At 46.3% G+C, this 11,863-nt stretch overlaps 1 protein-coding gene across 4 annotated transcripts in view; it reads left to right on the top strand.

Annotated features, from left to right (window-relative positions):
• The first annotated feature begins 252 nt into the window (after positions 1 to 252).
• Sgms2 (sphingomyelin synthase 2) overlaps positions 253 to 11,863 on the top strand; it is a 74,110-nt gene continuing 62,499 nt past the window's right edge. Inside the window, exon 1 of one of the 4 annotated variants that reach the window (XM_029537862.1) lies at positions 253 to 317. The gene's annotated coding sequence lies outside the window, so the exon portion shown is untranslated. Of the gene's footprint in view, positions 318 to 527; positions 646 to 1,528; positions 1,799 to 11,863 lie in introns of those variants that run through there. The other 3 variants (XM_029537861.1, XM_021196822.2, XM_029537866.1) reach the window with 3 other exon arrangements.

Raw genomic sequence — 11,863 nt, 5'->3', positions numbered from 1 at the left:
GAGGTGGCTTATCCCTTCCCTGCCCCACCCCTGAAAGTTGCTGGGAGCGGCACCCAGAGAACTTTCCCAGATTGATCCCCGCCCGCGTTCAGGGAGGTCTGCCCGGCTCTGCGCTCAGCCTGCGGCCCGGAGCCACCTCGTGCTGCCTGCCAAGCCCCTCCTTCGCCGCATCTTCTAGGGCCGCAGAGGGGAGGGAGGGTCGGTCGGCTGGGATCGCCTGCCCGAAGAAGTCGCACCGGTTTTTCGAGCTCGGCTAGGCGTCCGGAGAGACTCGGTCGCCGGGAGTCGCGGGAGCCCGCGGGAGCCTCGGGCCCGGGGTGAGTCACGGCTGGGAGCAGGAGAGGGCTGGCGAGAGTGCGAGAATGAATGATGTCAGGAGCGCGCAGGGCGCGGGCTGGGGAGGAGGGCGGGCCCGCGGTAAACAGAGCTGCGCGCTGCCCGGGGCTCTGCCGGCCGGAGACCCCGCCCTCGGCGCCGCGGGAGCCGCCCGGAGCCCGGCCCGCTGCGGCGCCCCGACTGCGGCCTGGGGCGGAGCGGCTACCTCTGCGGGCGAGACCCGCGTAAAGTTTGCAGCTCTCGGGCCCGGTCCCCCGGGTCCTCCGCGCCCAGCGAGCGCCCCCGGCGTGCGAGCACCGGCTGCGAGCGGTGAGCGCCGGGCCGGGAGGAGGATGGGCTGCGGGCTGCGCGTCCTGCGGAGCGCGCGGGGACGTGGCTCCAGCGGGGAACGTGGCTCTGGTCGCCACCGCCTCCCCCCAGGCCGCCCCGCCCCGGGCATCCTTGCTCAGTTTTCATCTGCTGGGGGTCAGCTGGTGGCTGTCTCTCCTCCCAGTCTGCTGCTCATTCATTTGCGACCCATTTTCGGGTACTTGGTGGTGGTGTTGAAATGGCACGGGTTAAACCGTAGATTGTGCAGTGCCGCTGTGGGGGGTCAGGGTTGAAGTTCGAGTGGCGGGGGAGAGACTGTCACTCGCTGACAAGCTGTGCACAAGACCAGCTCCAGGCTGCCCAAGAGGATCTCTCCGCCTTTGGCGTTCAGACCCGCACCCCTTAACGAAGGGAGATTCGGTTTGTCAGTACAGAGAAGTGGGAGTGGACCTTACCCCGTCACAATCTATGGGTCCGGTGATCGTTATGTCTCAGAAGCAAATAGTTCAAATGCTGTTTCCTGTAATATTTTATTAATCCGCCGTTCTTCTATTTCCAAGACTTGCTTATTTCTAAAATGACCTTAAAATTATTTTGACATGTGTTTGAAATTCTGAAGAGGCTCAATTCTTTTTGTCAGTGGGTTCGCGTGGACTTTGAATCCTTCTTTAACTGCTCAGTTCTTTGGTTTCACCCCTAGTTTCATTTAACTATCCGTGAGTCCTCACTTACGTTAACCATCTCGAACAGGTAAAAATGGCATGAGGACTACCTTAGACAATAGCGATGATTAAGTAAGGATTAATGAGGTTAGTAATTAAGGCTGGAAAGTACAAAAGTCTGAACGTAAACCTCTTTCATCAAAGCAGACTTCAATAAATTGAAACTCTTGACCTGTAAATAATAGCAAGTTTCAGTTGGCTTAGGTAAAAGCCAGCTTCCTTCTGACAGACCTGGCAGGCCCAGGTTAGCACGTGAAATCCTGTTGTCTACTCCCTTAGAGTGGGAAGGGAGGTTTCCAGGAAGTTAAACGTTGCAGGTGGATACCTAAGAAGGTTTTCTCCCCACCCTCTGTCCTGGGAGCTACTAAGTGCTTAAGAGACATCAAAGCAGCTGGACAGACAGAGAATGAGAGACCTGGACTCTGCAGAAGGTATTTGTAGCGAGCTCTCTACCATTTCTTCCTTTCTTTTCCTAGAAGCAAGCAAAGTTCATTTCTGTTTTTGTTTTTATACACCATATTCCTTGGTCCACTGATAGAGTCTTATTTCATAGCGATCTCCTAAGAGTTGTTTTTTTTTTTTTTAAGCAGGTTAATATTTAATTTACTGTTCGTTTCATTTGTAAGTCAAACTAGTTGACTTATGAACCTTTAGAGAAACTCAGCAATACCGCTAGGTTGTTCACCCGGAGTTTCTTTTCCCCAGAGCTTGGTGAAAGTCCTAGGAGGTATTAGGAAGGACCGGAAGCATGTGTGGTCTCATATCTACATCCCCGGTAGTGTGGAGAGCAGGCAGTAGCTGTGGGGATGTAGGTAGGAGGATTTCTGAGTTCAAGGCCAGCCTGGTCTACAAAGTGATTTCCAGGACAGCCAGGGCTATACAGAGAAACCCTGTCTCGGACAAAAAAAAAAAAAAAGATAAAACAATGAAATACAGATTATGGCCTTTTAAAAAAAAAGTGATATGTTGAGGCTATATTTTGAGGGAAAAAAGAGGGAGGGAAGAGAGAGCCAGGAAGGTCAATCTTACTGTGTAGGACTACTTGAACTTGAGACTCTCCTGCCTCAGTCTCTCAATCCTGGGACTGCAGATATGGACTACCATGCCCTGCTTCCTGCCCCCCCCCTAAAAAAATTCCTAAGAATTCTGGACTAAAGATAGCATAGCTTTCCTTTATCTTCTGGTGGAATCAAGCCATGAACTATGAGTATCAGGTAGGCGTTCAACTCATATATTTGCTGAACATTTATTAAGCCACTATTGTATAACAATGCTGAGATAATGGAGATTCTGTTGCTGCCCTTGTGACTTACAGTCCAGTCGAAGAAAACCCAATCATTATGGGGTCCAAGAGCAGGAGGGCTGGGTGCCGCGAGGAGGCAAGCCATGACTGAGTTGTGATGGGCTGCCTCTCTAGTGGCCGTCCATCTGTCCAATGGTCCTTCAGTGGGAGCTCCTACGTTCCTGTGAGGCTATGAGGATATCTTGCTTTACCTAGTAAAGAGTCTTGACTAGTTTAAATAATGTAAAACAGATTCATTGAAATGAGATATGAACGGTATGTTTACCTCAACGAAGATTTATTTTCTATTAACAAAGAGCTAAGGTAGATTTTTAACAGGATTACCATTGTGTGTGACTATCGTAATGTGAAGAAGTATGTTGGAAAATGGGCAGAATGAATCTGTTTTCACCATAGCAGTCACATAAGCATTATACCTTCCTGGTTTTCACACATCTGTGTGTGTAAGAGCTAACTTATATTGAGATCGCTATGGATGGTGCGACCTGCTTCCTATAGCTAATTGCACTACAACTAGGGTGACACTAGCTCTTTTGAGAGGACATCTGTGTACGGTGGGCATGTGGGGCCCATGGGGGTCTGAAGAGGAAGATAAGACTCCCTAGAATTTAGAGTTATAGATGGTTGTGAGCCTTCATGTGGGTGCTTGGAATCAAACCCGGGTCCTCTGAGAGAGTAGTCAGTGCTCCGCACCTCTGAGCCATCCCTCCAGCGACATCGCAGACATTCCTACTTTCCTTTTGACTGGGGAGAACGTGGTTTGTGGCAGTGACTTTAAATTTCCCAAAGTGAAAAACTGGGAAGCTGGTCTCTATAAAACTGGGTGTGTTTTCTACAGTTTCTAACGTGCCCCCTACTCAATTATAATCGCGACTTCTTCACTAAAAGATTCTCACACTTTTTTTTTGTTTGTTTGTTTTCTGAACCGACCCCGTATTGTTTGTCTCCAGTTTTCACTATTTCTAAACATTTTTCTTAATTTTTTTTTTTATTTTAAGTATGTATATGTGTGTGGGTCTGTGCACCTGAGTCCTGGCACCTCTGAGGCTGCAGGTGGCAAATCTCTCTGAAGCTAGAGTGACAGATGGTTGTGAGCCCCCCAAAGTGGGTGCTAGTAATCAAACTCACTCAGGTCCTCTGTATACCCACTCTTAACTGCTGAACCCATGTCTTCTCTATTTATTTTTTTTGCAGCTTTGCATTAAATTTCAATATACAACATGGTTAAGATACTTTGCATTTGAAAGAGTAAATAAATCTATTTCATTTAGCTGTTTTCTCCAAAGGCCGTGTTCAGACTCAGAAACGAACATGCTTGTTGCTTACTTTTGAGTCTTTGTGGAAGATCAAATCCCGGGTGGCTAAGCATGTGCTTTTATCACGGACTACATCCCTGGTCCTCCTGCCTTTTTTTTTTTTTTTTTTTTATCTCCACTTCCATGTTCTTTAAAACCTTCATTCAGCTCCAGGATCAACTTTGGTGGAGTTGCCCAGCAGGGTTCTGGTTCATTATGCTGGGGGTTGTTATCTGATGAAAAGTACATTCCAGCTTTTTAAGAGTACTGTTTGTGTTTTTATTATTAGTCATAAAGCTAACCTTTTTTTTTTTTTTCCTGAGGAAATAAAGCAGGGTAGAAATGTGTTCGTTTTTCCAGGCGGCTCTGAAAGGAAATTTTACTTCTACAGTTACATCAGTGAGCTAATATTTTCAAATATTTATATTATTATATTTAGTATGTTAGGTTTAGAGTAAATTGTGTTAGTTTGATATTGTTGACTTATTGTTTGTTCGTTTTTGGTTTTGTTGTTGTTGTTGTTTTCTTTTGAGAAGTGGTCTCACTCGGTAGCCCTGGCTCTCTCTCGACCAGGCTGCTCTTGAACTCACAGAGATCCACCTGCCTCTGATTCTTGAGTGCCAGGATTAAAGGTGTGAGTCACCTCACCTGGCAACTGTATTAGTTTTAAGTCAGTAACTTTTTCAAAAAGTTCGTGATCATCCGTACGACGTTGTCTGGTTGATTTAATGAAAATACAAGAAGTGTCCATTGTCTTCACTGTGACCATAGTACATTTCTATTTATAGAGACGCTGGAGGTTTACAAATGTGTCACCCCTATTTGCTGCTGAGTCTTTTATCAGTGTCGCCTTGGGCTTCTGGTTTCATTCCTAATTCCATTTAGATTAAACGTATGTTATCTGGGCATGGTGACACACACACCCTTAGTCCCAGCTGTGAGTTCAAGGCCATTTGCATAATGAGTTCTGGGTTAACTGGAGCCTCACAGTGAAATCCTGTTTCAAAAAATTAATTAGTTAATTTATCCCTGCGGTTTTGCGAAGCATATTAGGAGGTAAAGGGTGTAGAATTCAACCTCAGTCAGATACGGATCCTACTCAGGTGAATGAATATTTTCTACTGTGGCTTGTGAGTCCAAGGAAACCTTAAAGGGTCAGTAAGGAGAATGAAAGTGTATGTGGGAAACCATGTGTGGGGGCTTTCCTTTGCCCCTGGATGACTTACTTACAGCAGCCTGGAGTATAGCCATACAATTGGGTTATATAAGTTCTATTTAAATTGATATCACATACATTTTTCAAGCCAAAACTTTCTGCATTCTTTTTTAAAAGATTTATTTTTATTTTTACCTCTGTGTGTGGTGTGTGTGTGTGTGTGTGTGTGTGTGTGTGTGTGTATCTGCACAGAGGCCAGAAAAAGATGTCATAATCCCCCCCCCCCAAAAAAAAAGATGTCATATCCCCTTGAGCTAGAGTTACAGGCAGTTGTGTGTCACCTAATATGGGTACTGGGAATTGAACTCAGGTCCTCTGGAAGAGAAGGTAGCACTGTTAATCCCTGAGCTGTGTCTTGAATTCCATCCTTGAATACTTTTTTATTTTATTGTTTTGTTTTTGTTCTTTTCTCTGTTTTTTTAAAGCTTTTTTTTTTTAAAATTTTATTTATTCACTATTGCTTTCTTGAGACACTCCAGAAGAGAGCATCAGATCCCATTACAGATGGTTGTGAGCCACCATGTGGTTGCTGGGAACTGAGCTCAGGACCTCTAGAAGAGCAGTCAGTGCCCTTAACCGCTGAGCCATCTCTCCAGCCCTTGTTTGTAAGTTTTAAAACAAGGTTTCTCTGTGTAGCCCAGGCTGTCCTGGAACTGGCTTTGTAGACCAGGCTGGCCTCAAACAAAGAGATACTTCTGCCTCTCCCTCTTGAGCGCTGGGATCAAAAGAATGCACCACCATCCCTAGCCATAAGTAGATATACAAAATACATGAAAAATTTTAAAAAAATGTTTTGTTTTGTTTTGCTTTTGTTATTTTGAGACAAGGTTTCTCTGTCCTGGAACCTGCTTTGTAAACCAGGCTGGCCTTGAGCTCATAGAGTTAGAGTTACACCTGCCTCTGTCTTCTGAGAGCTGTTATTAAAGGTTTGCACCACAACGCCCAGAAAGAATTAATTTTTATTTATTTATTTATTTATTTATTTTTGGTTTTTTTGAGACAGGGTTTCTCTGTGTAGCCCTGGCTGTCCTGGAACTCACTTTGTAGACCAGGTTGGCCTTAAACTCAGAACTCTGCCTGCCTCTGCATCCATCCTGAGTGCTGGGATTAAAGACGTGTGCCACCACACCCAGCTCAAGAATTTAAATTCTTAAGAAGGCTTTAACATATACTGGAGGTGTGGGCTAGCCTTGATGTGGGAAACAGGATGGAGAGATGGTGACGTGACTGTGGCATCCACCTGTCCTTAGGATAGTACCTTGCCCAGGCCTGCTGAAGTCACCTCCTCCTATTGGGCCTGGATCAGCTATGATCCTTTTGGGCCCTGGTCTAGCAGAGGGAACGTGGGATCACATGGTTCTCTGCTCCATTTCCTGAAGAAAAGCATGTTGGGAAGCCATCTGCTGACAGGTGTGCCCTCAGACCACCTTAACCTAAGACGTTAGTAGTTAGAAAGGACTATTGACGTTGTTCCCCTGGTTGAACACTGACAGAAGGCGAGACAGAGCGAGCTTAAATTAGGGGTAAGGAAGAGAATCCAAAGAAGAAAAAGTGATCTTAAGTCATGGACCATTTAGCCAGCTCCGATGCCACGTGGCCAGTCCCCAATAGAAGTGGAGACTTCTGGAAAGATGCACACTGATGAAGTGCAGAGCCTTTAAAAAAAAAAAAGAGGAAAAGAATTGTGTCCGCTCCAAGCCTTGCCACCCAGAAGATGGGGAAGCCGTGGGAAAACAGAGAAGGTTAAATAACCTTTAGTATTGAAATACCTTTAGATACTGTAGTGCTGGGGAGATCCCCTGAAGTGTTGTTGACTTCAGAAAACGCTATGAAATGAAGTTACTGTCTCCACTCCAGAAGTGGAGGAGCTGGGTCATTTAGGAAGACTCCCCTGGACCCCGGGAACTCCAAACTGCAGAGACCTTAGGGGGGGAGTGGAAGGGACAGGGATTTGAAGCCAGGTCCAGCATGAGCTTCCAGGTCTCACCCAGCTCTCTGCCCTCACCTCTCAGCCCAGTTGTCTGTCCCCGCTCCAGTGGCTTCAGAGATGTGTGGGGCTTAGGGGTCCTTCTGACATAGGACTGTGTCTATAACCTCCCGGAATGGTTCTCTGCTCTGGGTGCCTAAGCTCACTAAGTTGCGCACAAAGTGAACCCTGCTGGGCTTTAGCCTGGCTTGGCTTTGCACACCCCCCCCACACACACACACACACATGAACATGTTTCTCTTTTTTTCTTTTTCTTTTTCTTTTTCTTTTTCTTTTTCTTTTTCTTTTTCTTTTTCTTTTTCTTTTTCTTTTTCTTTTTCTTTTCTCTCCCCCTCCTCCCCTGTGGTTTTTTGAGACAAGGTTTCTCTCCGGTTGTAGCCTTGGCTGTCCTGAAACTCACTCTGTAGATCAGGTTGGCCTCAACCTCTGCCTGCCTCTGCCTCAAGTGCTGGGATGAGAGGTGTGCGCCGCCCCCACTTGCGGCAAACACATTTCTATGTACTACTGCTTGCCTCTGAGTTACTTTAAAGAACTCTTTCCACTCCCTGGCTGTGAAATGGGAATGAAATGGTATTTATGTCGGAGGGGAATTGTGTGAATTATGTGACCTAATGTGTAGAAACCATTCAAAGAATGCTGGCTTGGCCATCTTTTCTTCCGCCCCCTCCCCCATCCTGTTTGTTTGTTTTGTTTTGTTTTGTTTTTTAACATAAAAGCTACACTTCTAATTTTAAAAGAGGTTTCAATCCCAGGGCCTCAAAAATTGAATATCTCCCACCAAGGTGGCTCACTTCTTCTGTGGCAGCCTGTCTGAGTCGGTGGGGTCTGACTCACCCACTCCTGTCCTTTGTCGTTAAAGTATGACAGGGGAGGTACACCACCTTGGAATGGGGGTTCCTCTGTGGATGCTGGCCAGCTTTTGAAGCCCAGGCACAGCATTCCCCCTCCCCGCCCCCCGCAGATGGGCAGATGAGGGGAGTGGGTATGAGAGGCTACCACAGCTGGTACTGCCCCTCCCAGAGCATCTCCTTCTGGGAAGTACTGTACCATGAGCACCACTGTCCCAGAAACGGCAAGGCCATTAAGAATCACAAACCCTACTGTCCTCGCCGATGTGTGTCTTTCTTTAGGAGGCCCGAGACAGCTGTTTAACAGGGCCGCCACTGTCTTCTGCGAGTTTCTTTGCTTAGCAGGTTGTTTAACCGTTCGAATGGACAGGCCCTGCTGTTCTAGCGAAGCTTAATTGCAACACAGGATGTTGTTTTGGTTAAATTAGTATATTGGCCCCTTCTGGGAAACTGCCACTGGATATATTTACATATATGTAAAATCTATCTCCTAAGGTACTTGAGTTAAGACTGAGAACTGTGCCGCCTTGGAACCAAGACTGGAAAGCTATAAGCAAGAGTCTGGATCGTTTAAGTCTTGATTGAACTCAGTCCTTAGAACTGTAAATCATTGACTCCTAAAACAAGTCAGTTGGATTATCTTCATTTCATTTTTTTATCATCTCATTTTGTGCTTGTTGCATGGTGTATTTGTATGTGTGTGTGTGTGTGTGTGTGTGTGTGTGTGTGTGTTTGTATGTGTGTTACACTGGTTATCAAAAGGGGTTGTAGACCTGTTAGGCCAATACTCAATCACTGAGTTATCCCCAACCCTTAAAGATTCCTTTGAGAAACAGTGAGTGTTGTACGGTTTTACTGCTGTGAACAGACACCATGACCAAGGCAACTCTTAATAAGGACAACATTTAATTGGGGCTGGCTTACAGGTTCAGAGGTTCAGTCCATTATCATCTAGGTAGGAACATGGCAGCATCCAGGCAGGCATGGTGCAGGAGGAGCTGAGAGTTCTACATCTTCATTTGAAGGCTGCTAGCAGAATACTGGCTTCCAGGCAGCTAGATGAGGGTCTTCTAGCCCACACCCACAGTGACACACCTACTCCAACAGGGCCACACCTCCTAATAGTGCCAACCCCTGGGCTGAGCATGTGCAGACCATCGCCGTGAGCTACTTGGCAGTATTCCTTAGCACTAACTCCTCTTCTGTTTTGTGGTGCTGAGGTGAACGCAGAGCATCAGCACGTCTGCTCAAGCCTTCTGTCCACTGAGTACCATCCATAGCTCCAGAATTAGGCATCAAAGGTAGTAGTGGGACCATGGGGCCTAACCACTGGTGTTAGATATAGAACCTCACTGTTTTGGCGACCCTGCTGGGTATGGAATTAATTGAAAGAAAAAATCGTACCCAGCCAAACCTGCTGCGTCTCAGCTCCTTATGGCCTAGCCCGTAGACAGCCATGGCTAGAACATGAATTTAGAAAACATGTGTGCTCAATTTTTCAGGGCGCTATGATCAAGTGTTTGGTTGGCTTTCTTAAGTACAGGAAGGAAGAAGGTATTTTCTCCTTCCCATCACATAAGTTGAGCAAAAAGAACAGTCTCGGGGCCTCTACCTGACAGGATTTTATTGGTTTAATTTTTTTATTATTATTATTCATTTTATGTCTGTGGATGTTTTGCCTGCATGTATGTCTGTGCACCGTGTGCATGCAGTGCCCATGGAGGCCAGGAGAGGGTGCTGGAGTTCCTGGGACTGGAGTTACAGAGGGTTGTGAGCGGCTGGGAACTGGGCCTAGGTCCCCAGAAGAGTTGCTAATGCTCTTAGCCACGGAGCCATCTCTCCAGCCCTGAATTTATTGTTTTCTTTTCTTTTGTTTCTTTTTTTTTTTTTTCAATTTTGGGCTTTCTACTAACTGAGAAGGACTTTAGCTATTTTAACTTACAGAGGCTGAGATTTCATTGCCTCTTTTTTTAAGTCTATTTATTGTTGTGTGTATTTGGCTATGGGATGTGTGCATACGTGGAAGTTCATATGTGTGGAGTCAGTTATTTCCTTTTGCCTTTATGTGTATGGGTTCCAGTCATCATGGCTGAGCTATCCTGAATCATCTAGCTAAACACAGTATTATCACAGTGTCCTTGTAGGTTAACAGGGGGAGGAGATTGGAACAGGACAGTTGCCATCATTAGAACAATCCCAGTGGCCACGGGTGGAAGGGGACCAGGAGTCTAGGAACACACATAGTCTCTAGAAGTTTTATTCAGCAAAACAACGGGGGCCCCACCCCCCCCACCCCACCTCACCCCACCAAGCCTCCTGGAGGCAGATAGCCCTAGTTACACCTTGGTTATAGATTTCACATAACACCTGTGAGAGAAATGCACGTTTTAAAGCCATTAAGCATTGTAACTTGTGGGCAGTGGTGGGAAGCGGCAGAGCTGCCTCAAAAGGCTTCTTCCTTTTGTTTTCCTCTTAAGACTTCCTTGTTTTATTTTATGTGTAAATGTGTTTGGTGTGCATGTATGTCTGGACCTTAGGTGTGCCTGTCAGAAGAGGGTATCGGATCCCCTGGAACTGGAGTTACCGGGGATTGCGAACTATGTGTGGGTGCTCTATAAGAACAAAAAGTGTTCCTAACTGCTGAGCCGTTTCTAGCCCCCCCCCCCCAGACGACTATTTAACTCCTCATTCTGCCTTGGGAAGGACACAGCATTGATAAGTATACATTTGGGGGCTAAAGGTGGGCTCAATGGAAAAGTACTGTCTTGGCACCCTCGGAGTACAAAAAATAGATAAAATAAGTAAGTGGTATTATAACGGGACTTTTTGGACCTCCAGAGGTATAGATAAATACAGAGGCTTGTAATATACTTTAAAGCTTAGGCCTTTGGCTAGGGCAGTCTCCCAGCTAACTCATCCGACCTGAGCAGAGGATGAGCTAACCACACGGTCATCTGGTCAGTCTGTACTCTGCCCGTTCCCTCCACGTCTGTTCTCTGAATCCGCTCTCTGAATCTCCTGCTTCTGCTTTGTTCTCCCAGTGTGTCTCTGTCTGTCTGTTTGTCTGTCTGTCTGTCTGTCTCTGGGGTACCAGAAGTCTGTGCTGGTGCCTTCAATCACTGTTCTCCTTGTTTTGTGAGACAGGGTCTCTCACTGAACCGGGAGCTCACCCACGTAGACAGGGTCTCTCACTGAACCGGGAGCTCACCCACGTAACAGTCTCTAGCCAGCAAGCCCAAGGAGGTCCTTTTATCTCTTCTGCCTCCCTGGCGTGGGGTTTGATCACAGGTGCTTGCTGCTGGGCCAAGCCTTCCTACTTGGATGCCCCGGGGATCAAATCCAGGCTCCCATGCTTGTGCTGCAAGCACTCTGCTGACTGAGCCACAGGAGCAACCCCCCTACATTTTCACTTCTATCAAATACATTCTTGGTTTTTTCTTTCTTTTTTTTTTTTCTTTTCTGTTTTTTGTTTTTTTGTTTTTCGAGACAGGGTTTTTCTGTATAGCCCTGGCTGTCCTGGAACTCACTCTGTAGACCAGGCTGGCCTCGAACTCAGAAATCCGCCTGCCTCTGCCTCCCAAGTGCTGGGATTAAAATACATTCTTGTTACGTGTAGAGTGGCTGTTAGTTTAGGGTAGTTATGTTCACAAAGATGGGGCAGTTTGGGGAAAACTTCATACAGGGAAAAATTTTGGTCTGTTCTCTATAAAACCCATTGGTAGAATTTTCTCAGCCTTTAGCTGTTTAGCCCAGAGAAGTCTTGCCCTGGTTATGGGGTATAGAGACCTTTGGGGATCCAGTTAAGCAAGTCTTGGTTAATAGTTTGCTTCTTCTTGTGGCTAGCTCT

Source organism: Mus pahari, chromosome 4 (genome assembly GCF_900095145.1).
Source record: "Mus pahari chromosome 4, PAHARI_EIJ_v1.1, whole genome shotgun sequence".
Lineage (NCBI taxonomy): Eukaryota > Metazoa > Chordata > Mammalia > Rodentia > Muridae > Mus > Mus pahari.
The sequence above is the reverse complement of the archived record's forward strand: the minus strand, read 5'-3'. Positions and strand labels throughout refer to the sequence as shown.